General features: G+C 47.4%; 1 protein-coding gene across 6 annotated transcripts in view; it reads right to left on the bottom strand.

Moving 5' to 3' along the window:
- Positions 1–14,841, bottom strand: part of LOC135904073 (pregnancy zone protein-like) — a 178,177-nt gene extending 163,336 nt beyond the window's left edge. For 5 of the 6 annotated variants that reach the window (XM_065434661.2, XM_065434666.2, XM_065434664.2 and 2 more), the window contains exon 1: positions 14,613–14,841. The gene's annotated coding sequence lies outside the window, so the exon portion shown is untranslated. The remainder of the gene's footprint in view (positions 1–14,612) is intronic. The other variant, XM_065434667.2, reaches the window with a different exon arrangement.
- Positions 14,842–27,455: the final 12,614 nt, after the last annotated feature.

Consider the following 27,455-nt stretch of genomic DNA (forward strand, 5'->3'; position numbering starts at 1 on the left):
TCATGTCCAACACCTGCAGAACTAACCTGAACATAATCCAAAGCATCCAAGCCCAAGCACTCAAGATATGTCTCGGTCTACCGCGGAGTGCGTCAACGACTGAAGTTATTGCAGTGGCTCAAGATTTCACTATTAGAACGCACATTAGCATTGAAACAATGCGTGTGCACCTAAGACACTTCGCCCGGAACCCTACCCACCACCTAGCAAGTCTCCCAGTAGATAGGCCCCACACGACATTCAGTGCGACTGTCTTCGCGCACCGTGACTCTTTCAGGTCAGGTTACACACCTGCGGCAAGGCCTTCTATTCCTCCATGGTGTATGCGCCGTACTCAAGTGAACCTTACAGTCCCAGGACTTCAGAAAAAGTCGGACTTGCCATCATCAGCGCTCAAGCAACTAACTTTATTTCTCTTGTACGAGAAATACAGCGACTGCACACACGTCTACACTGATGGATCAACTACATCAACCAGTTCCGGCGGCGCTGTAGTTATACCAGCAATGAGAATAACCAAGCGGTTCAACACTTCCCATGTCACTACGTCTACAGCTGCAGAGCTCGCGGCTCTCCGCGACGCGCTTGAAGTGATAAATACTGAAAGTCCTAGAAAATGGGCAGTCTTCTGCGATTCCAGGCCGGCCTTGCAATGTGTGCATTCATTTCTCCGACATGGAACTCACGATCAGCTCACGTGCGAAATCGCGGAACTTGTCCATCACTTAGGAGAAAAAGGCCATGATATCTCTTTTCAGTGGATACCAGGTCATTGCGGTATCATTGGTAATGAAGACGCCGATAAAGCAGCTCGGACGTCAAACCAAGAAGACCGCTGCGTCCCCATTCCGCTCTCAAGGACCGACGCCGCGAGACAACTTGGCATTCTGGCACGCACGATCTCCTTAGCAGAGTGGAATAATGTACATACAAGACGCACAAGACTGCACCGACTAAACCCATCACTTCAACTCAGACCTCCAGCCGGTGTGCACCGGCGTGAAGCGTCTCTTCTGTGTCGGTTATGGCTTGGAGTGGCTTTCACGAATGCCTACTCAGCACTAATTGGAATGGCTGATAGTCCTGCATGTGATGTTTGCGCATGCGAGGAGAACATTGACCACATATTGTGCCATTGTCCTCAATTTCAAGCCCAAAGACAGTATTTGTCCGACACATTGAGGAAACTAGACGATCGTCCTCTGAGTGAACAGACAATATTAGAGCACCGTCCCGACCGATCATCGGCTCAGAAGGCAGTGAAGGCACTTTTGTGTTTTCTCAGAACTTCTGGTTTGCTCGAGCGACTTTAACTGAAGTGCTGTCCGTACGCGTACCTACACCTTCTCTCTCCCTTCTTTCTCTTCCCCTTCTCCTTTCCCCCAGTGTAGGGTAGCCAACCAGACTATTGACTGGTTAACATCCCTGCCTTCCTGTATTCTTCTCTCTCTCTCTCTAGCCCCATGACCTGGTGCCCAATTTTTATGGACCATCACACAATTTCACGCCCAAAATCTCACCGATTCCGAGGCGTTATTATTGACAGAGGCCTTTCATGGAGCCGCCACATTTCATACCCGAAGAAGAGGCTTACCTCTATCGCCTATATATACTATGGTGTCTTGCCGGTAAAACGTGGGACACATCCGTAGCATCTCCGCTTCAACTATACACGACGATCTCTCTAGGATGCTTGGGATATAGCACACCAGTGCTATGCAGTGCTAACAAAAGTAGCATCCGTGTCCTACAGAGAATTCAAAGCCAAGCCCTTCAACATGCATGTCTAGGGCTACCTGAATGTGTTCGATCGCAGCAACAATTGACCCTGCTAGAGACGACCAAAAACGACTTATATTGACCCTTTTAGCCGAGCAGTTTGTTCTATAGAAACGAGATGGTGCTTTCGGCGGCGCACCGCACGTCGTCTCAGCGACAGCGTGCGAATACGAAACCATTACTGCTTCCATCTTGCTTCTGTGCGATCAGCTGTCGGAAATGCAACTTAGTTTTCGCTAATGGACTGTGCTACAATCATGCTGAATTGAATCATGTTCATTGAAGACATGTGCAGTAGTTGGCTGCAAAAATAGTGACTGGCATATTAAGGAATGGAATGAATCTGTGTAGCCAAGTTCGCGTGCCGTTGCTGCAACTGTCCGTACGAGGTACCGGCACTTCGAAATGTACGACGTTCTTCGACAATACAGAAATTTGCTCATCCGCCACGGTTATATGGTTAACCTTCAAAGAAAATGCTTCAGTCCCGGAACGTCGGCAAGAGTGAGTACCACCAGTTAAACAATGACAAAGAGAGTAGAGCCGCTTCCTGTCATTGTACATTTCACGCACAGTATCTATACACATCTACCCCAATTGGCACGGAAACTTAAGCCCACTCTATCGCCTGCATGTCAATAAGTGAATGGGCGCATACTTGAATACATGCACACCCTATACTCCCAATAAATGACGGATTACACAGATAGCGCGCGAATGGCTGAAGCTGAATGTTTCGTGACGGTTCACAAGAGTAACGGAGTTACCAGCGATAATGAATTTTGCTACGAGGTATTACAATGCGCAAAACGGCCACGTTTCCCGCCTTGCGCGCAGCAAGAACAAATCTATCGGAACTAAGCATACCCGCGATTGATTAGGCAGGAATAATCAGATAGTGACCGCACCAAGGAAATTTACTGAGTCAAAAATGTGACAAGTCGCTGCTTCAAAATATTTGTCAAATAAAGAACGAAGTGCAAAACACACTAATCCTGAATCAATTCATGAGCGGGAAGTTTGTATAGCTTGGAATACATATTCAGCATCGCTTTTAAAGCAAGCACCATGTACGCTGCTCGCGCCGTTTTGACATAGCTTAATCAGCTTCCAAAGCGATCTTACACATTCTCTGAAGCAGAGGCCAAAGCTTCGTGTCGTCCACACAGTCACCGTGTATGATATCTCCCTAAACATAGGTTTCCTAAGCCGCACCTGCGTCATCCACACCCATCGCAAACGCGGAGGCTACGGAGTCAGTTGAGGCAAGCAATGGATGCGCAACGATATGATCAAACATGGCAGCTCCCACGGGATCGCCGCGAAAAGGGTCAATATCTATCGACGCACTCTGTCCGCATGTTTGCCATATATCCCCAGTTTCTGACCATCATCTCGCTCACTTGCCTTAGAAAAAACCCAAGGAGGCATTTTCCAGCTCAGTTGCGGCATACCTGCACTTTTTTTCATTGGTATACCCGTCCACAACATCCCTTCTGCGGAGCTTGAAAAAAGCCTCCTGTCTACCTTGTTGTTCCAGGAATTGCAAAGAAGGATAGCCTCATCACCACAGTTCTCAAGCAGACCACATAAGCACTTTCGCATTGTTCGTACGCTAACTGAACAGTGTTTACACGGACGGTTCGGTCTCGCAAAGTTAGACGGTTGCCATTGGTATACCATCTCAATTGGTCGTCATCAAGTTTAGGACTTGACACGTCACGACATCTACAAGCTCCGAACTGGCCGCTCTTCGCGCTGTCGTGGAATACATTGAAAAAGGACCGCCCAGCAAATGGGCAATACTTTGTGGTGCTAAAGCAGCCCTTCAAAGCTTGTGAGGTTTATGACGTGGTAATTACGGCCAGCTGGTGTCCCATATGAACGAAATGTGCCATTGCGCTTCTGAAACAGGACATGATATAGTCTTTCAGTGGCTTCCGGGGCATTGTGGCTTCGTTCGTAATCATCTTGCCGATGACGCAGTTGAAGATCGTTGAAACCCCATCCCCGTAACAACTGGTGGACGCCATAACACTGGCTATAGTCTCACTGTATTCTGTGGGCAGCATTGATCATATGCAAGAACACCAACTCTAGCAGCAATTATATCAAATGTTGCCTTCGTAACGGCCACTGCAAAGCTGATTCAGCTTGCATATCCGGTTTCGTTCGGTCGGCGTAACTTTGTTCTCGTGTTTATGCACTTGTGAATCTCTTCCTGTCTTTTCTTTTTTTCTTTTAACCCCAAACCCTCTTTTTTTTCACATCTCTATCTGTGCTACACACCGGCAGCCGCATATAACGTTCATGGATAGAACCACGACTCCAAGTATCATTAAAGCCTAGCTCTCTTTCCCGTTTCATTCCGACGAACAAGGCCCTTCTAAATCTCTCTTAAGGGTGGCACCTATTGTTAGAAACAGTGTGTCTCCCACCTTGAGTCAGAGAGACAGCTTCCTACCACGGGAAGCAAGAGAAGAGAAATTCTTAACTCGCCGCAAAGCGTCAGTTGTGTACAACAAAGACACGAGACGCAAGCGCGCCTGAACCCGGCCTTTTTTAGGGAGATTTGACTTAAAGCTGCGCAGAAGTGCTACCATCGTGCTTCGATATAGCAAAAAAGAAAGAACGAACAAGTACCAGTGAGACTGACTAGTATCCTTCGTGACACACACACAAAAAAAGGAAAAAAAAAACTAAGTTCAAGCTAAAGAGTTGACCGCAGAACTTAGTTGTAGAGTTTCGTGCCTGTCCCAGCTGACCACTCTTCCTCTCAGGCGGGCGGCAGGAGACGTAGCGGAAGAAGGGACGCGTCGTTTGGAAAGTTTTGGCGCGCTTCAAAGAAAAAAAGACAACAAATAGTAAGAAAAATAAAAAGCCAGACTTTACTGAACTTAGAGCTGCCAAGGGACGGAAGGGGAAGGAAGGCAAGTACTATAGAGCGGTATATTAGGAACGCGTAGGGAAGAATTTGCTCTTTCGTTTTTCGTTTTTCTTTCTGCCATGCCATTCCAGTAGAGAAGGCAGCGAAGCAGCCGTTCTTCCTTTCGAGTCTTCCCTTCGTTTTTAATACTTTAGGGAGCGGCAGGTCGTGCGCAGCGTGAAGTCAGCCAGTCGGTTGGCTGCGTCGTCTGCTCCACGCTAATAGGACGCGCGCCCATGGCAGGGAGTGTACACGGCGCGGCGTCGCGCCGGAGCATTATATGCGGGACTGGAAAGGAGGCAGCGTTAGCGCGACAGCTCATATAATTAGGCCTAACGAAAAGCGGTGGTCGTTGTCTGGCATTGGCTCCTTGGTCTTTTGTTTTACGCTCCTCGCGTATACCTCGACGTGAAGCGCGCAGCGGCTGTTCTCTAAACTTCTGGAGAAGGACTCTGGTTCGGGAAATAGAGAAACCGCGCTATCTTGAGTTGAACGCGGTCCCCTAGTTTCTTTTTTTCCCCTCTTTTTACTGATTGAACTGAATATGGAAAGAGCAAACCTGCAGAGGCACAGCACTAACTCCGGAATGCGGTAGAGGCTCTGCAGGGCTGTCCAAGATTACTTTGCATATAGGTTCATGCTGTACTTTAGCGTATACCAGGGAGCAACTTCTTAAGACTTGATTTAATGATGTTCAAATGGGTGCCTCAACCGGGTACAATCTAAGTTTAGAAACTTGTGTTATGCGCAGCCCTATTTCTTCCGAAATAAACTTGACTTGCCCGGAGATGACGTGTAGAATAGATTGTACTGTACGTGAAGGCTCCCATAGACCTACGCGCGTCTGCCAAACGAGAAAACTCGACAATATAGGGGTGCTAAAAATCAAAACAAACCCTCTGCGTTGAAAAAAAAATAACAAAGAAAAACGTATTCAGCACGAATTACGCCCGAATCCGTTGTCACGTGAGTGATATTTCTTTTCTTCATTTTTTGTGTGACTAATTGTCACACTGCGAAGAGAATATCAAAGGTGTAGGCACTTATGTGTGCCACCATCGTCTTTAATATGCTTGTCAATAGGAGAAAAAGAGGAGACGGAGTCGTAATGACATGGAAGCGTTCCCTTAGCGTCTCTGGAGCATGCAGGCAATGTAATTCATCAAGACAATGAGAAGCTTTCTTCATAAATGTAAAATATTTTGTCGCGCCATCCTTTTTCGGTGTGCATTCGCTCTGTTAAAGCCAAGCTGACAAAATAATGCCCATACCGCGAATTGAAAGAAGCGCCTCCCCAAGTGTAGGGTAGCCAACCGGGCACGTCCTTGGTTAACCTCCCTACCTTTCCTTTTTCGTTTTTCTCTCTCTGTTTAAATTCATCGCTCACACTTGCTGGCGGTCCGCCGTACTGTTTGCCTCTGTACACGATGCCCACTGCAGCTTGATCTTGTAACGCTATCTACATACCAAGTTTTTTTTCCCCAATTCGTTATTGCCGCTGGAACAAAAAAAAAAAAGAAATCCGAGGACACTTAAGCACTTGTGAATTGTGAGTTGTGAATGTGAAAGCATTAATGTCCACTTGAACACCGCTGAGCGTCCCTTCGAGTGATGAACATTTTACGGGGTAAGCGAGTGCGTTGAGACGCGTGGTGATCGCCTCCTTGATATCGCAAGGCTGGCGCATTTCAATCCGTGACGTCATGCTGCGTGTTCCACTTCCATAGAATCTAATGGGGACGCTGCTGAGTGAGATGCAGTGATTTTGACGTAACCGCTTTCGTCCCGCCGGGCTTGGAAATGAAAATTTTGGTCCAAGTGGCGTGATGTCATGAAGCAGAGCGCACGGGCCTGCCACCTATGAGGCGCTGCTTTAGCTCAGTGGGTAAGACGCTCGGCTTCTGAAGGTGGGGCCATGGGTGAGAAATTATCCTACCGCAAACGTTTTTCCTTTCGAATTTAGTCTGTTTCTTGTACATTGATTTCTTTATACTGATTACCGAGGCGACGCCGGAACGCAGGCGAGAGCGCTCGCAGACGAGGCTTGCGAGGGTGACGTGGCACCGCGGTGATGCCTCCTCCTCTCCTCACGCAACACCTGGCGCGGCCGGCAGCAGCTCTTTCCTTCCGTCCGCTATGCTCGATCTAGGCGCGCACGTGACGTGGTGCCGCAGCCAATGGGAATTTAAGCGTCGTTTCGCTGCTACAGACGCCGGCTTTCTTGCTCAATGGGCCATTTGATGCTTTCGTATCAAAAGATAATCCTGACGGAAAGTGTAGCTGCTTTCAGTCTTTTCCCTTTGAGCAATACATAAACCGGTAGTTTTGCTGTTTATTTGAGAAAAGGCTTTAGAAATAGAGCCCTGTCCAATTGAAGCATGAAACGTACAGATGTGCCCCATGTTTTCCCGCACATGAATCTCGGCACATGGGCAATCGACGACAGTGTGTTGTTCTTCAGGTACGCGCAGTGCAGGCTCCAGGAAAAACTACGGTCGATTATTACACCCAAGAGTCGATGAGTGTTCCCATACTTAATATTGTCTCTATTCATGAAGACTAGGCCAACGAGAATTCGCATAAAGTCATACAGCTGTTAATTACTTTATTACCGCAGCTGCGAGTGATAGAAATGCTCCTCTGTAAGGTAGACGCGTTAGTTTTTTACGGAAGCGTGTGTTTACGTCGAAAATAAATTGCCTACCCAATGTCCCTCGAAAAGTAAGGGAAATTTGAGTTTTACGAAATAAAACGTGCCGAGAGGGTTATATGAATGGGCCAGAGCCACTTCACATTATTGTATGCCCTGTCAGGAAAGGCACTGGGGGGACTTTGTTACTAACACGTGTAAAAACAATTTCTACATACTTTGTTATTTCTTTTCGAGAAAATTTATGAATTAGGAGAAGAAGCGTAGCCAGCGCCATCTAACAGGCACTAACATTTGATTGACAACTAACAATAAGAAAAAATACTGAGGTCACCATGAATCCCGTAAATAGTTCTCTGTGCGATTGCGGTAAATGTTAGATATAAATATATCATTCATGTTCATTCATTCATTCATTATTCAAGACACCTTATGCAAATCGCCTTGGGAGGCTGTTATGCTGAAGAAAACCTGCTGTCTTTTCAATTAAACTTTCTGTCCGCTAAAGAAGGGCTCGTAAAACTTGCTTAATGCGCCATCAAGTCTCCGGTAATGCGGCATTACTTGAACTAGGAAGGAGCAGCGCCAACTAAGACGATCACGAGAGAGAGAACGACACAGTACAGCGGCATTACTTTTAACACGTTTTCTGCCTGAGTAATTCATGATAATTTTACGTGTATTCAATGTTTATTGATGTACATGCTTCGCGTGGATTGATCACTCTTCGCAGCAACATGCACGTCTGTGCAACACAATTGGGCCAGGGAATACGAAACTACATACATTCCCAGGCGAGGGGACGGAGAGACATCTGACACAAATCTCGTTGTCATAGCACCGAGTTACATAGACGTCCTTGGTCCATTATCGGCGTTTGAGAGGAAGAAAGAAACCGAGAGAGAGAGAGATAAGGACAGAGATAACGACAATCGACGCGATTTGTAAAGTTGCGTGTTCTCTCTCTAGCTCAAACATTGGGTCTATAATAAGACATGCGTCTTCTGTAATAAGGACACATAGTCGCAAGCAATGTACCGGATTTGGCGGCCCAATCGAAAGCTTTCGGGCCGTCCGGCTGACCGCTGCTCATGGTCACGGCGCATTGCTCGCTAATTTGGTATCGCAATAATCAGCCGATAGTCGCAACTAATCCTCCCGCGCAATGTGGGGTCTCGCTGGATTCTGCCTTAGAGAAGTTAATCTCCTAAGAGGGCAGAAACCTTGATGAGGCAAGTGCCGAAGAAAGGCTGCACCCACGAAGGGAGCAAAGTAAAAATTACATTAAAGAAAAAAAAGGAAAGGATGAAAGGAAAGCTGCGCTGTCAGGAACGACTTCGGCCGAGGCTGCGGAGAGAAGCAAAACCGACGTGGCCCACATTGTGCAACCGATTCTCCAGCCCGCGCGATACGGGAGCGTCAGACGGCGGAAATCCAGGCAAAGCGGTCGAGGCACGCGCTCGTGTCACATGTGGAAACTCGAAGGCTCGTCCAGCTAATGGGATCCGAGGGATTCGCGGGAAATCCCGCGAGCCGATGCAACCACGTCCCGCGGCTCAAGCGGAATGGAATCGAAAAGCCAGCGCCAGAAGAATAGACAAGAGAGCTGCCGCCGCCGCCGCCGCTAGCTGTGCAATACCGCGCTACAGTGTGCTGGAAGGCAAACCGAACGGCAGGAGGGCGTTCGCGAAAGACTCGAAATTCGGGCCCGCTCTTGATCCCTGTGCCTTTCTGTTACCAGCGCGCCGATCCCCCTCGCGTCTGGTTTCCCACTTTCTTTAGAAGAGTGGTGTTCTATACCGTCTAACTAATTGGTATATACCGCTTTTTTTTTCTTTATTGCTAATTGGTATATACCGCACGTATACGTCTTTTTCACTGCGCTGCCAGCCCTACTCGCCTTTTGTGCGAGTTCTAGGCCGGTACCCCCCCTTTTGAATTCTTTCGCTCCCTGTTTCCCTCTTGCTGTACACGGTACGAATCCACTTCACGAAACAGCCATGCGAAAGATCAAAGTTCGCGTCGAGGATGCGAAGGCCTTCCTTGTACGCATGCTACCTCTTCTTTCTTTTACCAAGTGATACTTACCCTTTGTTATAAATAAATTTGATAGAACACGAGCCCCCGCAATGGGGTACCAAGTGCGCTATCTCCATTTCTCCGGTTTCTTTGAACACGGGAAAGAAAGAATCACGCCGTCCTAAAGGTCGCGTGCCTGAGCGTGGGCACCAGAGAAGTGACGTAATAAGAAGCCATCTGTACATAAACGATGTTAATTAGATCACTTAAGCGCTGCCATCTCGATCTCCTAAACGTGAAAACGAGTTCTATATGCTGTGCAACAAAATGCGCCGCAAGAGCACGTCTACAAGCAGCAAAATAGTTGAACAACACGTTGTGGTGAGGCTATGTATACCAACGCTGTGACTTCAAATGACTGCGTTCATCAATGAGAACACGTCCTCGCTCATGGCGTGCTCATCCAGCGGAACGGATATGGTATGTTTACAAAAGGCGAAAACTATTTACGTGGAAGAAAAGATATGAATCGATATAGAAGCTTCCCGAATTATCGATGCAGACCACTACGGAGTGCCTGGGAACACTGTTTGGACGGCGAGATTAGGTGCCTTGGGGGAAACAATGATATCGACAATTCAGCGGCCGTCCTCGTCTGAGAGCCCAAAATTAGGAAGATCACGCAGCGGCTGTTACGGAGTAAGTGTGCGGAGCGCGTAATGACACGATGGCGAGTAACGGCGCAATCAACGAGTGACGCATATGTATCTATATATGTACGACGAGTGGTAGCTGTTATCACAGTGGCCTTCGTGAAGCCAAATATAGGCGTCGGGACTCGTACCTGTGCGGAATCTTCGCTCGCATGCTTTATGATTGTGCGGGTGAAATCTCTCGCCCTTTTTCTCCCGTGAGACTTAACTGAACATGACGTTTCAAGCACCAAAATACCTAGCGATATTTAACCAACAGTGGTATGGTAAGACCTAAAATACGGGATAGCGAACGAAGGAGAATGAAATACTTTCAATGAAATATAGCGGCCGCTTCATGCTACTCTGGAAAGGGTTTAGCGAACAGAAATGCCATACAAGGAAGAGAGCGGGAAAAGCAAAGTAAAAGGCATGAAAATATATGACCATTGTAGCAGGTGAGTAAAATGTGATATGGTGTTGATGTAAATAGGATAGAGCTGGTCACTTAAGAGAGAGAAAGAAATCTATCTATCTATCTATCTATCTATCTATCTATCTATCTATCTATCTATCTATCTATCTATCTATCTATCTATCTATCTATCTATCTATCTATCTATCTATCTATCTATCTATATATATATATATATATATATATATATATAATGAATTCTGGCGAGATTTACTTTGAGGCCTGGCTGAGGAGTTTTGAAGGAATGAGAAACGTATGTATAATAGCCACTGCGCCCCATGTTCTGATGGGATAATGGAGCATTTCTGACACTGAAATATTAAGAAGCAACTTATTAAGATGGGCAAGTAGGTGATGAATGGGGCGCGATTCGTGTACTTAGTTCTGCTTCATTACAGAGACCCAGCAGCCACGTCAAAAGTGCGAATCTGAGGTGGAGCAGCTAGCTAACCGACAACCAAACTCAAGTCTTGATCCGCCCACAGCACAAACGCCGAAAAGTAAAATTTAGTTGAATTTTATTCTGCGCCGACCGTTTTTGAAATGCAAATGCCGATACTGCACGAAGCAAGCAGTACGAATTTGAAGTAAAGCAGTTATCGCTGGTTAGATGGACACTAGCTGCTCAATAACCAACCAACCAATAATTTGGCGTGCCGTGTGTTCGGAACGCATTTATATCTTCTCGTATACTGAGCCTGTGTCTTTAACCCGTCCGCATAAGAGCTTCCTGTCCTCGTGGCGGGTGCTATCCCAAAGCAGGCGCAGGTGAACGAACGGCGACCCGCACGCATTCCGCAGAGAGGCTCTCGGAAGGCGAGGAGCGTGCAAGATGCTCGGCTACGATGGAGAAGCTGGCTTCAAGCTTGACCGCAGGAAACCGGACAGCCGATGCTCAATGTCACCCCCTTATCGGGCGCCGGCGGTTAAAAGAAGCCCAGCGCAGGTTATATACAGGGTGGCCAAAACTGGTCCCTCGAGAACAACCTACCTGAGACAAAAATAAATAAGCAACTGCGCCGACTAAGCGTGCAACGTGCTCTGGCGTTGAAGCAACGAAAAGTTAACTTTGCACGTAAAAAAAAGAAAGACAACAGAGAGAGAGAGAGAGAGAAGCGGAGAACTGGCTTCAAGCAAAAGGGAGAAAGATTGAGAGGCAAGCAGACGGGCGCTTAGGAAACGCAACACTGGTACGTCGTTGATATAGGGGGCCACCAAGACGAGAGCATCGTGTAACCTCTATCAATGGAAGCGCCTTGGCGACTTGAAGGAGGAGGGAGCGGGGTACGTTACCCCAGGGATCGGGGCCAGCGTCGGCCTTCGTGGCTGCGCTGCGCGTCTCCTATCGCCCGAGAGGGAGAAGGAGGAGGAGGAGAGAAGACGCCTCGTGCGATGCGGAGAAGGCATGGCGGGATGCACTGCAGCACCCCGGGGGTTTACCGTGGGCCTCTCTCTCCCTTCCTCCGCAACCCGCCTTTGCGAAAGCGATAGGAGCGCGCACGACGATAGATCCGGCCTGTTTTTCGGCGGCCCTTTGCCTTCGACTCTTTTTCTCGTTCCAAGTCTCGGTCTTGAAGTGCCCCTTGCGTGAGAAGACGTCGCCGCGAAATGTGTTTTTGGTTGAACAGAAAAAAAAAGAAGAGAGAGAGCATTTTTTGAAAGTGAACTAAGGAAAGACACGGGGATGAGGACGATTGATGCTTGCTTTTCTCATCCTCAGCGCACGCATAACCCTGACTCGCAAAGCGTTCGGTGCGACCGTGTATGCAACGAAGGTGATTCGCAAGGAAGAAACCTTCAAGAAACAGGGAAGCAGAACAAGAAAGGAAGATTTCTTGAAAGAAGTCGTGCCCAAAACTTCAAACGAACGGACAATTCTCTGCAGATGGAGGTCCTGGGACAAAGAGAACGCAACACGCAAGGATGTGTGTTGGGACCCAATGCTGATGGATCTGGGATGTCGTAGTAATCTTTTTTTCTTTCTTTCTTTCTTTAGAGGGGGAGGGGGCATGCGGTTCGCAACGTGGTGCAGTACTAACGTATATCGGTAGCCATAAGTCGACGAAATATGCAAAAGGGCCAGCGCGAACTATCAGTGTCATGGAATGCACACGTGACTGCAGCGGTATTAAATATACCGTACCCCAACTTAACACAACCATGAAACTAAACGAAATTTAAAAACGAGCATGCCCATGCGTATTTAGGTGAGAACTGGTCACCTGTTAGCTTGAGCTCAATGATTTTAATTTTACGTGCCAATTACTTTTGATTATAGCCGTGAAGCGGCCAATTGCGGGAGGATTATGAACGCAGGCGGAGTGTTTTTAATTGAGTGGATGCTATTAGCTTTGCTCATATCTGATTAAAAAAAGTGGCGTGGTAGCTAGATACTAGACTTGTGGGGTATTTCAAAGCACACATCTGCAAAACTCTACACCCTTTGCTGATAGTAACGATTCTAACTAACACAGTATTGTATTTCGGACATTCTTAGGCGGCGTCTTTCCATATTGAAAAAGTTAAGAACGACGAGCTGTACTGTGTTGAAGGCAGGCTTCACCGCAGTACGAATCGAGTTCTGTGGGGAAGCCTAGTATACGGCGACGATAACGGAGAGCGGTCATTTGCAGTGAGAAAGTATGAGAACTCTTCCAGAGAGTAAGATAACCTTTGCTGTACTTGAAAAGCTTTGCATGTACATGCATTATCCTAAATAAACAGCACTAACGCGCTGTTAATGATTGTTTCACGCCTCTTTCTTGTGACAACCCTGCAGCCGTTGCCAAGCACAACGCTTGCTTATCATACTTCAAGAAAACTCAGCCTGTTAGTTCTTTGAGGCAAAAAGTTTATTGTATTTTGCATATTTCTTGAATACTTCCCTGATAATCTTTTCAAAGCAGATAACAGATAAACTAAAAGCACTGGACGACGCGGATTTGCGGGTATCTTTCTGTTCGTCTCTTGCTGGAGATGTTCACAAGATAAAACAGAAGGGAGTCTTTCTGTAAAAATATTATGCGAGCGAGATTAAGCGGGTGTCTAGCTGAATGTGATGTCTCACTCATCAATTCAAAGTACAAGTTTGTCTATTGGGGCTCCGCACATAAGTTGCTCGCAGAGTTTTAAACATTTGAGCAGTATAAGTATTTGGCAATTTCTCCTTGAATCAAATTTATCTCTTAAAGTTATCCACAGTAGTTGCTTTTTGTAGTCCATAAAGTAGCTGACTTGCACCCGGCAACTTATTCCACTGTTCCTTTCCGGAGCGCCTTCAGCACTCGTGACACTTTCCGAAACACGAATGGCCTCAAAGGGGTTAAAGCAACAACAACAAAATGAAAGGTTATTGGTCTTCATCGAAAGAAAACCGAAGAGATATAACTGTAAAACAAAGGCTGCAACAAAACACTTTAACATAACGAAACGCTATTGCACTAAGCTGTATGCGTGCTTACGCATCTGTCTACAGCCTTTATTTTTTCTCCACCGCTTGGGCTCCCGTCAGCTCTGTGCGCATACGGAAAAGAACTTCATTAAGGAACTGCATTCACGATTTTTTTTCTAGTATATCAATTTTGCTTAAAAGGAGTGTAGTAAGCGCCTGTTGCAAGTGCCAACATCTCTTGACAATCCCCTAAAAGGATGCGTCAGTCTATAATGCTGTCAAGTGGCTCGAGGCTACACAAGTGTGCACAGTCGTGAACAGCGCGAATGCCTCACGGCTACCAATCTCCGGATCCTTCCCACATGAACGCGACCAACAGTCAAGGGGTGCGCATCCAGCGGCACGCCGAGAACCTTGTCGAAGATCCGCTGGGAACGTAGGCGACCGCGCGGAATAACGCCTCCACCGGCGCAGCCTTTCCGCGACGACGACCACGTGCGCGCATATTTTGATTGCAGCCCGGCCGGCCACGCGCGCGAACGCAAAGCAGCGCCCACGCTCCCCCACTCCTCTCACCAGCGCTGGGCCGCGGAACCAACACCCTCTCGAAAAGCTTGCGGAGACCAGTCACGGCCAAGTAGAGTTTCGAATGCAAAGGCTTTCAGAACAACAACACTTACGGCTCGATTCTTGGCCGTTGTGTAGCCCGGAAAGGTTCTTTTCTCTCCGAAGGTCTCGCAGCACGCGCCGTCGAAGAAGAAACACACACAACACGCGCGTGCTCTCGGCGTCGCTGGCGACGCTTGCGAAAAAAGTCCTCCGACGAGTCTACGGCAGGGGGGTTTTCTCCGTCAGGTCCCGTGAACAGCCCAAGCCCGCACTGATCCGGCGTCTGCTCGCCGGTTGACTGTAATAACAAGCAGGGCCGGATGCGAGAGAGAGTTGAGAAGGGGGGGACGAATAGAGTCACGTGACCCCCTCCGGCGGCACCAATGGCGGCCGTCCTGCAATCGACCGCTGACGTCACGCCGACCGTCGTCGTCGTCGGTGGCGGTAGAGTGTAGTGGCGGGGCGTTTGTGAAGCCAAGAAAGGGTAAAAAAATTGAAAAGCCAAGACACGTTGAGAGGGGGGGGGGGGGGGAACGACTCTTGCCTACTTTGGTGCGCAACTATATCGGAGAAGTAGAGACGGTACGCCGCCAAGGAGGCAGTACAAGCTGAGGGTGACGTTATCGGCTCGAAACTTTCATTTCACTTCGTGAACTGGTTCGAGAAATTGTAGAAACTTGGGCGCAAGATCTCCCTTCTTCCTTTTCATTTATTCAGAAGTTTAGTTCCCTTGTTTCAATACCGGCTTCAGGTCTGTTGGTACGCCGCTTTCACGGAGTCGCATTTACTCATTATGCTCGTTGTTAGAAGCACATGCGCTAATGACATCGTCTTGTTAAAAAGGAATTATTAATAATGTATTCTTTCCAAACAGATATTCGGCAAGCATTCCGGGATCTTAAAGATAACTGCAGACGACAGTTATGAATGCGTATCAACGGTCGATAGGGAAACTACGATAGTGGTGCATCGCAGCTTGTCATTGTGTTATTGTACAGACAGACCTGTCACTTGGATTCGCCCGGCGTTCTTTTTTTTATTTATGCAACAAGCCTATAAAAAATTCGGGTAGACGTTTATTTTTAATGAAAGATTTGCGAAAGAGATTTAAGTGCGAAATTGACATGCGCAACGTAACATAGCTATTCGTTACTCCATTAGTTACGCATTGCGTTTCGTCATTCAATACTTTTTACTTCGTGAAGCTTCAGGGGAAGTTCTCGGCAGTGAACTGTTCCTACATCCAGAAAACCTCATTAATGAACTTCTGGGGTTTCACGTGCCACAATGACGACCTGATCATAAGGCACGCCATAGTGGAGAACTCCAGATTATCTTTGACCACCCGGGATTCTTTAACGGGCATCCAATGCGCGATACCCAAGCGTTTCCCCATTCAGTCCAGATCGGGATGTGGCAGCGGCGGCCGGTAACGAAAACGCGACCCCGTGTTCAGTAGTGCAGGCAGAACTTACAAAGGCAAGTTGTTATTTGATAGGGAGATGCTACGGGAAGGGCGTCTCGATAGGTCTGGTAGAGAATGAACTGCACGTTCTGGTAGAGAATGAACTGCACGTTAGTATCATCACATAAATCTCTGTCAATAAGTGCTCATCAACACTATTCTATAGGAGAATGATTTAGATTGCATTACTTTTGAAACGTCGTCGTTAAGAACGTAGCTCAGAGTTGAGTTGAGTTGAGTTGAGTGGTTGTAGGCTACTGGTGGGATTAGCCTTGCAGTTGCTACTGGCAATTGCTCCACCGTAGCGACACTTAAGATACATAAATCAAAATACACAAAATATTGCAGTATTTATCACGTAAAACACGACCGCGGCTTAAAATCTTGTGGTTATCTGACGGCATGGCGAAAACAGCGGGTTGCGACATCCCGAATATTAAGACAAGATTGTTGCTTCACTATGCAATTACACGCAGCTGTGAAAAACACGACAGTTCGTAGTCAAAAAGGGAGAAAAAAAAAACTAAACATTTGCATGATAATCGACCAGAGGCTCAACTTTGGCAGGCACAACCACATACAGCTAACACGCAGTGGAGCCAAGGAATGTATAGAGAAAACTTCATGTGGCTTTAACTAAAATATAAAAATCATAAGGAAAAGGGAGATGAATGTCGAGGCACAAACCAATTTGCCGCTGGTAGTTAGACGCCCTTACGATAGTCCTGATTAACGTAACCAGTCATTGACAATGATTCTTCATATATATTACCCATGTACTTTCATACATGTTATTGTGAGCAAGTCGTACTATAACGGTGAAATTTTAAGTAATCAGATCTGTCGTTTATCAAGAAATTACATACTTAAAGGTACCTTATAAAAATTCACTCAAGATCTTTTTTTCCGATAGAATTGCGACATAATTAACTAATACCACGCTCCTTTATTCTTTCTTAGAGCAAAGTGATAGACTCAATTCACGAAACATTTACTATATTAGCATATATATATATATATATATATATATATATATATATATATATATCATCGCCTAGTTACGCCCACTGCAGGGCAAAGGCCTCTCCCATACTTCTCCAACTACCCCGGTCATGTACTAATTGTGGCCATGTTGTCCCTGCAAACGTCTTACTGTCATCCGCCCACCTAACTTTCTGCCGCCCCCTGCTACGCTTCCCTTCCCTTGGAATCCAGTCCGTAACCCTTAGTGACCATCGGTTATCTTCCCTCCTCATTACATGTCCAGCCCATGCCCATTTCTTTTTCTTTATTTCAACTACGATGTCGTTTACCCGCGTTTGTTGCCTCCCCCAATCTGCTCTTTTCTTATCCCTTAACGTTACACCCATCATTCTTCTTTCCATAGCTCGTTGCGTCGTCCTCAATTTCAGCAGAACCCTTTTCGTAAGCCTCCAGGTTTCTGCCCCATATGTGAGTACTGGTAACACACAGCTGTTATACACTTTCCTTTTGAGGGATAGTGGCAACCTGCTGTTCAGGATTTGAGAATGCCTGCCAAACGCACCCTAGCCCATTCTTATTCTTCTGGTTATTTCAGTCTCATGATCCGGATCCGTGGTCACTACCTGCCCTAAGTAGGTGTATATATATATATATATATATATATATATATATATATATATATATATATATATATATATATATATATATATTTCATTCATAACTCTGCCGTAGATTATTATTATTATTATTTGTTTTGAACACAGATCCACAGTTAACAGGAAAGAGAAAGCGAGGAGCAGGCTGGCAACTGCCACCGGAAGGGGCACAACGCCTGCTTACTCTTCTGAAGGGAGGTGACATTAACACAGAAATGGAAGATAGGAAGGAGGGGAGGAAAAAAGAAAGAGGAAAGGAAGAGCAGCAGGACAAATCTGAATAATAAAGTAGAACACTGCAACAGGACAAATCTAAAGACTAAAGTAGAACGTCTAGTTATAACGAGAACAATGCAAAACAACTTTGAGCCAGAACGAACGAGTTCATACAATTTAGAAGATAGAGGCCTTGTTTAGTTACATGCTTCGTCCTCATTTCCATAGCGCTGTTGACGCACCACTGCATTACTGTTCAATGCGAGCAATGCATTGGCCGTTAGTGTTGCTAATCGTAATTTAGCAGTTTTCACTTCCTTAATGCTGTTGCGTAAATTAAATATTGACAAGATAGAGTCTTCAGGCACATCTTCTGACTTGTAATCTGAACGCTAATAATGAAAAATGCGGCCGTATCTTGTTATGGTTCTTTTTATTTACCATGCCTTTTGCCCTTCGTTGTTGGTGTGCAGGCAGCCGGCGTCCCAGTATCGCCGGGGTAGTTCGACTGGTCGCACCAAGGATGCGAACAAAGTTGGAGGAAAGTAGGCTTTACAACTTATGCCAAATTTAGAGCACCCCTGACCATTTCTGGACATCGCCAACATACATGCGCGGTTCGTAGGTACGCTGAAATCATCGAAACAGCTGAAGTTTCAAACAGAAGACCGAGCGCCCTTACTCTCGAGGTTGCCGCACTACCAGCAATGCAGACACTCAACGTCACTCGCACAAATGCCGCGACGCAAAACGCACTGCTTGCACCGCGTAACGCGCTATGGTAGTGTCCCATTGGTAATGCGCCGGGTTAAAAAATAAATAAAGAAGAGAAGAAAAAATAACAGAAGGCGGGTCTCGTGACGTGAACTTGACGTGCTCCCATGGGTCTAGTATAGAAGAAGGCAGCAGCGAAGGAATGCTGCTTGCGGACACTAGTCGAGGCAGAGAGAGAGGGCATGTGTCTCTGTTTGTAGTGACTCTCGCCTCCTGGCAGTATGGCGAGGAGTCGTTTCAATTTTAAAACCTAAGCTTATTTTTGCAAACCTCGCCGGGTTTCGGGACCATGGGCGCTACGGCCTGGCTGTTCTCTCGCCGAATAGGCCATCCAATCACAGCGGAGCACGCGAGCCGCGCGCGCCCCGCTGTGTTCCTTGCCGCACCATCAGATGGCGCTCGCCTCCACGCATCGGCAGCAGTACAAGGCTAGATATTTATGCACGAATGCTAGAAGGAAAAGCATTGATTGCATACCTGAGTAACTGAAATAGGCTAGATGATGATTTGACCTTCCCTGTTTCGAAGGGGATGCCAATAAATAGTCATCAGTCATCATCATCGCGGCGTGGAGAGAGAGAGAAGAGAGAGAGAGAGAAAGACAGAAATTAATCTTTTATTATCGAGGTTTAGTGGAGGGTTCTCTCCCAGCGGAGTGGGCTAGCGTGGCGCCTGTGCTGCCGCGACGCTGTCAGCCCACTCCGCCAACCGTATCTGGTCTAACGGGTTGTCGTTTTTAAATAAATAACTAAATAAATAAATAAATCTTTATTTTCGTCTTTCATCTTTTTGTCACCATCATCATCATTTCACCATCACCATCATCATTTTTGTCTTCATCTCCCACTGTTCTGGTCAAGGAGCTCGCCAAAGAGTTCTTTCCGGGGAGGGTTCATTTGGTATCGCCACAAGATGTGATCTTGGTCTGCCATGGGGCAATTACAATGTTTGCAGTTTGGTGGATATTCACTGCCGGTCATTGAAGTCAGTCTTTTTTGGACTAAGTACAGATCCTGTCTGTGCTCTCCTGGGGTTAAGGGCCTGTATTCATATCACTGTCAAGTGCAGTGATGGATATATTCGCCTCGATTCACGGTGATAAGTGACCATTCCATTAAAGGTGTGGACACCTTTATGAAAAAACAATGAAGAGCCAGAAAGCTCTCCTTCGCGCATCTGCCGCAGCACAGTAGAGAGGCAGTAAGCGCTTCTTGCCGATAGATTGGATTCGAATTGCGCTACGTACGTATGCTCGCGCTGCCTATGAAACCACGATGCGTTCGAGGCGTCCGTCGTACTCGCCTGTCGTCAGCAACTCCGCTTAACAAAAGGCTCGGTATAATTTGTGCGCGCCCGCGCTTTCGCGTGCGTTTGTGTGCTCTTCTTTCGACTCGTTATGTACGCACACAAAGCTTCACTCTATGTTCGTAGATTCCATCTCGTTGGATCTGCTGCATTTGCTTTCTATCTCCTCTAATAATGCACCATGCAATTTGCAAAATTACTTTGGTAAAATACTCCCCAGGCTTTGCCTTACAAGTTTCAGTGCATAACCAAATTCCCAGTTGGGCTTGGGGAGGCGCCTTTTACGAGGTGCGCGAAATGGCTGAGGCCGTCTTGAGCAGACCGCCTTCGTCATCGCGACGCTGCAAGCACCACAATATACTACCCACGATTTCCAAGACATTTCGAGGCCCACTGCGCCGCACTCTATCACAGTACATATATTTTTTTTTTATGGAAAGCACTTCCTACAATTTTACGTGTATTTATCGTACAATTTGTGCATCCAATAACATTGTGCTTGTCGCCGACGGTGTCAGAAAAGTAACACTTAAGACACAATGAAGTGGACACCAACGCAATTTGCGCTTCTACAGCCGTTTCCTACGCGTACTGTGCTAAGCCAAGTTTTCTGTCAAGACGATTTACCTGCTAGCCTGTCGTCTATACGCAGCGCTTTCGCTATTCGGGAAAAAACGCACGGCGACGTTACACTGTTGCGCGCACAACACTGTCGCGCAATGACAGACGAGTATTCCTGCGGCGCGCGGCTGAGTTCAGGGACATCAGCTGGTTTTTTGCTGAGCGCCAGTGAAGCCGAACCATCCCGCCCCGAGAGGAGTGTGACGCGCCGCTCGCGAAATCAGCCGGTGCGAGAGGGCGACGAAGTGAGTACGCGTAGAGGGTTGAGAGGGCGACCCGGAACGACCGGCGTGGCGTGAGCGTCAGCGACGTTGAGATGACCTACGTCACGTGTTTTGCTACGCGCCGCGTCTGGTTTCTTGGTCGTCCCTCGCTTTGGGATGCAACAGACTGCTCCGCGAAGCCGGTCCGGTGGGAAACGTCACGCGGTTGCGCCGAGGGTGCCCTCAAAACAGTTTGCGACGTTCCAAATCTACGCAAAAGGGGCGGAGTCGCCGGATGCGATTGCGTTCTCGCCCGCTGAGGACTGACTTCATCATCGTAACGGTCGCGGTGCAACGCGGGAACGGTATAGAGTAGAAAACATGTGGCCGGAGCGAGATGCAACGGGGTGACAGTCGGCGACGGCGCCACCTTCTGATACGCGAGTACGTACGCATTTGCTGGTACTGATCAGAGTGAACCATTGTTGGCCTGCAGTTGCTCTAAATGAGGGCAACTTGTTTATAGGCGCTCTTGTTTCCTCATTGCCAAGTGACTGATGTTCTGCGGAAATGCATGACGGGGCTTCCTTAAGGGTGAACTACTGTTCCCCAAAGATGCGTTCGCAGGGCGGTCTTCTGACTTTCGTCATTACTATACATTTTTCGAGGAGGACTGCTTTCAGACACAGGAAAAAAACATTATAAATAGGAATGTACGTAGCATCGCATCGTGCAGTAAGCCTAGTAAGGCTCTATAATGTTAGTCATCTTGACTTCACTTGTTGAAGTCAGCCTGTATAGCGATCAATGCGGTCGGCGCACCCATCCGTTTGAGCAAGGGCTTCCGGATGTGTACCCACGGACGAAGTTCCTTGCTTGCTCACCTCTAACGAAAACTGCCTTCTGCTCTTCTTGCCCATGTATCAGCCCGTATGGGATAAATTTAGCGGGCTGTCAGCTTGAAATAACGTAAGCCTCACGTAAGAAGCATCAAGGCCATAGTGACCCGCACCCTTATCTACTTTACGATAGATGCGCTACGCTTTCATAGGTTCCGCAATTGGCAACCGCATTGCAGCTCACACGTAAAATGATATAAAAGAAGGGCATTGCCCCCGGTTACGCTGGCAAGACACTCTATCTACTACTCTGGTCTAAGGGAATCTTTAAAGCGGTTTGAATTTAACATTTCACGTTTCATTCATTCAATGCTTGTAGTATTCTATCTCTTTCTTTTTCCCGCTTCTTTTTCTTTTAACTAAGTAGGTAGAGCCACTGTTCAAACTAAATAGAAGGCACTATATTTGGCTCTATACGGTTTTGATAAAGATTCAGCTCTGCATTGGAGTTTTTCAACTTCGCCCTCTGTGCGGTTGTTACCCACAACACTGTGGGTAACCACGTGCGCTGCCCCAAAAGTCCAACTTCGCGAAACAAAGCACAACTATCTCAAGAAAATGAATGGAATCGTGGGAAATATTATAAAGGCAAAGTACAAGAAAAAATAAGGGCAATACTCTTGTAACAGATTTAAAACAATAAAATTAACTACACATGCGGCCAATCTTGTGACACCGCTGCTCAGTATCCGCCTCCACCAGTGCATTTATTAAGGCGAAAGCCTTAAGTGGCTCGTACCCCCGATTTTCTGGAAAATGCGGCGTGCGGTGCAGAAAGTCATGTGAGCTCGGCTCGCGCAGACACGCGCTCGTGCCACTGCTCGCGCGTTCGTCGTCATCTTCTTCCATAGTTTGTTCAGGTGGTGCTAATCACGCCAAAATAAGGGGAGGTTAATTAGGGTAGAGTTAATTCAGGCACTCGAACCCACGAGCTTCGGTGTTAAGGCGAAGGTACTTAAGGCACAGTTATTTAATATAGAGTTAATTAAGGCACTCGGACCCACGGCTGTATGGAATAATTAGGGCGAAGTTAATTAAGGCACAGTTAATGAAGATAACTTCTGTTAAGGCACTCGAACCCCCTGCCTTTGGTGGAAGAAAACAAATGATAAGCAGTAACAATGGATTCGAATGAGAATGTCAAGCAATTTAATGAATCTCAATTGAGCGCCAGGGCTGTCACGTACAGCCTCTTTGGCGTATGCTAAAGTGTCTGCCCACTTAATGAAAATAAATTTATAGGGGGGGGGGGGGGGAGCACGGTGCTTTTTTTCTGCCGCTATGGACATGGCAGTCGATTATAACACATCTGACCCAGCTGCGAAGGCCACCAGCCATGGCCAGCAAACCGGTATTTGCTTCTTCACATTGTCGCAGGTGACGAACACATATTACGCACATTCAGCGCTGAAAGATTGAATGGCGCACTTACCGAGCGTTCCAATACCCCGTCCTGATATTTCGTTTCTTTAGTGACAGCTGACGTGGCGTCCGGAAGGACAGCCTCTCATTTTTGTAAATGAGGATGATGTGATTGGCAGCCATTGTCAGCCGGAAGTTATGAGAAAATGAGATGTTTGCTTGACAGCATTCATTGAACAGCTGCAACGTTTCTGGCTTGGCTTGGTCTTCTTACGATCACCTTAAGATTGACCTTAATTGTGTGTCTTGTAATGTTGCCATCATGTATGACATGGTTTTGGACGTTCTTGCAGCCGTCAGAGGGTTGCAAGGGGCAAGTGCAGCTTTTTGCGCAGTAATACCGGTGCAGCTAAGAAATATGACGCATTTACCACGTGTTATGAGTTCCCCAAGGTTTGAGCACTTCCGTTCAGGGGTGACTGGGCTTTGTTGAAATTTTAATGTGCTACATATGCCTCCATCTGCGTAGTTCAAGTTGCCTTGTTGCTGGATCGCACGTTACTAGAGCGACTTATTGTTGTTGGATCCTTATTATACCTCAAACATGTCTACAGATCTAGTAGTGGCCTGGAAGAGCATTGGTTCGAATAAATTATACCGAAACTATGGTTGGACCCCGTGTGGTCGAATTCATAGGGCAATGTAGCAAATAAAAAATAGATGTTTCAGGATAGGTACAAACCCACATTGCTTTGGGATTCTAAGATGCATTTAGACGTACTTCGACTTATAACATATGGCTATATAAAGCACTTCGGTGAAATTATCCTGTATTTTGTTAATTATGCTTGCTGGGTCTCGGTAACGATGAGTCATCTTCGAAATGCATTCTTGCTTACCTGTTCGCCCAGGGATGACGGCTTGAGTCTTGTCTCAGTTTACGCCGTACATGGCTTGGAGTTTCTGCTCTTTCTTTAGGGGGCATCGCCGTCTACAGCTGTTTATATTTCATACCATATCTTGTAATACCAGACCCGACGTTAAAGGAACATGTATAGGTCGTGAATCATAAACTCGTTTCTTATACTGCTCATGCAGATCCCTGTATCCGAGCCACAATATAAGAGGCAGCTGGAAGAACCGTTCCATTATTAACTTTTCCATCGATGGTGAAAGCTCAATCATGTCTCTGGAGCACCTTCTCTGTGCCTGCCCATCCTTGGCGCAGGAACGCTCCTCAGTGATCAACACCTACAGACGCCACGGCCTTCCAGCGGCCACAGAGACTGACCTGCTGTTCCCGGTGTGTCCACACCTTCCTGCGCTGCGAAGCCTGCTGGAGTTTATAAGTTCCATGGGAATAGACACCCTATAAGCGCCCGCTACAACGCTGGCAACGTTACTGAGGACTGCCACCTGTCGCGCATAGGGGAGTCTATTAGGCCACATCCTTCCTCGTTCTCTGTCATCTTTCACTTCCCACTTCCTCTCCCCTGACGACGCTTCGCCGTGCTGCCTCACGGGTTGCAGAATCAAGCGTCCTTCCTTTATTTAGATCACTATCATCATCATCATCTTGCTGAAAACCACGACATTATGCATACACTGCATGGTTTGAGTAAAAAGGGTAGACATAGTAAATTATATACCTAATCCTTTATCTAGGCGCTGATGAACGCCGGTGCTTCCCTTGCGGTGCCATTTTGTGATCCTTCGAGATGTGACACTTGCAGCGCCATTCACGGCTGGTGCTGATCACGCCAACTGTCTAAGACGCCTTCAGCGCAACGCTAAACGTTGCTATCATTTTCACTGCTTCGCCAAAGGGCAACACTGTCCAATATTTGTTTCTTCATATTTTATTGCGATAGCAATTATATGGACACTCCAGCCACACTACTGCCGTCGCCGTAAGTTTCAGTTAGAGTGAAAGCGTGTGAGGGTGAGCCGGCGAACGCGGTTCAATCTTGCTTGCGCGAGCGAGAAACGCGGCCCTCGCCTGTGGCGCGCGAGGCAGGGCGGTGAGGCGAGGGATGAGGCGAGTTCTTCTGCGGCGGCTGCTACGGCACCTCGTTGTCCTCCTCGCCCGCCGCTTTGTACAGAGTGGAGACAAGCACAACGTCTACTATGGCGTTAGCCATGCGAATCGCGGACGTCGTAGTGGACGCTTTGGCGGATGCCGTAGGGACGCGTTGTCGGCGCTCGTAGGTCTTGAAAGCGATCTGAGACGTGGCCAAAGCATGCTAAAGTGCGCGCCCGCACGGGCCTCAGCTTCAAAGCAATCTGCGATGTTTGCAGAGTGCGCGTAGTTCCGGTGTATGGGCTGTGATTTCGACGTTTCGTACGCACTGAAGCGAGACATTCACGAAGGTCAATCCGCTTGCTGGTGCCGCGATTTCTCGGTCCAGAATTTTCACAGCGAGTTTCCGCGCTCATCGACCGAGATGTGTTCATGTTTACCTGTGCGCGCGTGACACCGTACTGGTTAACACCGTGATACCATGACACTGTACTTACACCGTACAGGCTAGTTGCTTTAAATCCATGATATAATGTTTAAGCGCGGCTAAACAGGGATGTAGAAAGAAGCAGACACCTAAAGACAGCGCTGTCTCTGTGTGCCTGTTTCTTTCTACGTCCTCGTTGAGTCACACTTACATATTCTATCATTGTTAATTTAGTTAGTAAGCGAATGTTTACAAGCTTATATGGCCGATAAAGCTACTATCCTTACTTCACACAGCTATCAACTAATTAGCTATCGCAATGGGTGCTTCGCTTGTCAGGCGGAACTGCGGATATTTTAAACTTAAAATTTAATTTCATTTTTTTTTTGCACTTTCTGGTGCAAGTTTTGTCGGATGATCCCACCGCTGTTTCCAGTTGTAGGAGTTGCCGGACGATCTCGCCGTTGCCACCATTTGAAGGGGTTGAAGTTCGTAGAGAGGAACTTGGGAGGAACTAGGCGTACACGGTTTATTTACAGCATTTACAGTTTAAACAAGGGATACATTCGACAGTCTATGCGTGGCTCCCAAATAGAGCACGCAAGACGAGCATACAGCACACAGCTTACGAGCACACAGCTCACGAGTACATTGACGAGCACAGAGCACAACGACGAGCACACTGTAGCAGCGACAAACAGCTGCTTATAAACACTCCGTCCGACGTCATCGTAGACGACCCGCCTTTTTAGAGGAGGAGAGCTCACACACACACGTATGCACTTTCACTGCCCCCTCCGACGGCAGACGACCTTGGTAGCACTCGGAGCTGACCTTCGCAACGCGGCCGTCGTCGTGTCCACTGTCCTGCGTTTCCGTAGCCAGTTGGTCACGCCCGACGCCAGCCGGCGCCTGTAAATTCAATAGCTGCCTTTCTCCTGTAGTCGCCACGTGTGTCAGTAGACTGTGACGAATCCTGGGGCCCCCGCACCGCAAAGCACCCTTTCTTTTGGGGGAGGGGGGGGGGGAACTCTTCTTGCTGCCGTAGTCCGCCGTTCTCTGAAGTAAGTTCATGGTTGGTTAGCGCTGTCCTCGCTGGTTCTCTGAAGGGCGCCCCCACCGCGGGTCGATCAAAACACGTGCAGTGGACTGAAATAGCTTTGCAGAGCAGTACCCCTGCAGGCCGATCCTAACACTGGCTACATTGTCTCTTTCTTCGTATGGTTGTCGCCTTGGATCGCCTCTCTTGAACACTCTTGACAAAAGAGTACGCGTTCATCGTAACTTGGCACCACGGAGTGCATAAGAGGAGGCTTTCGATCCAGAGAAAGAATTCTTTGAGCGTCAATCTATTTTGCCGTCCATAACGACTGATGAATGCGTGTGAGGGTACCGCTTAACATGGGATGTAATAGCAACGTTACAGTGGTAACACTGTATAAGAGGCTCATGAATTGGATGTTCTTGGCAGTAGTAGGATGGCTAGCATTAACTGAAGACACGTATTGACACACGGCTGCGTTAGTGTGGAGCCTGGGTAACCCTCTCTTGGCCAGCGATTTCAATTTTGGCACAAATATTCTACAGTGCCAACATGTGAAAAGTTGCCACGTCCACATACTTTGCCGACCCGCACATGAGGCTTTCATGCATGAGGTGCTCAAGCAGATTCTTTGAGCTGAAGTAAAGTTTAGCAATGGCTATGCTTAGTATAAAATTCCTTGCAGGGTGATTACCATACAACCTTTGCTCTTGCGGTCCGTCGCCAACCTCGGTAACACGTACGTTCATTCCGCGCAGGAGAAACAAGCTTGCCAAGGCACGCGCCTTACACACGGCCACCCCTGACCTGCAAACCACAAGACACGCCACTCGATGGCCTCGTCGTCGGGTAGTTGGCGAACTTCCCACTGTCTTATTTTAGAAGGACGCTTTCTTCGCACGTGCGCCTCGACTGCAATACACGATTCCGTCGCCGCTTG

The sequence above is a fragment of the Dermacentor albipictus genome, chromosome 1 (assembly GCF_038994185.2).
Source record: "Dermacentor albipictus isolate Rhodes 1998 colony chromosome 1, USDA_Dalb.pri_finalv2, whole genome shotgun sequence".
NCBI classification, from domain to species: Eukaryota; Metazoa; Arthropoda; class Arachnida; order Ixodida; family Ixodidae; genus Dermacentor; species Dermacentor albipictus.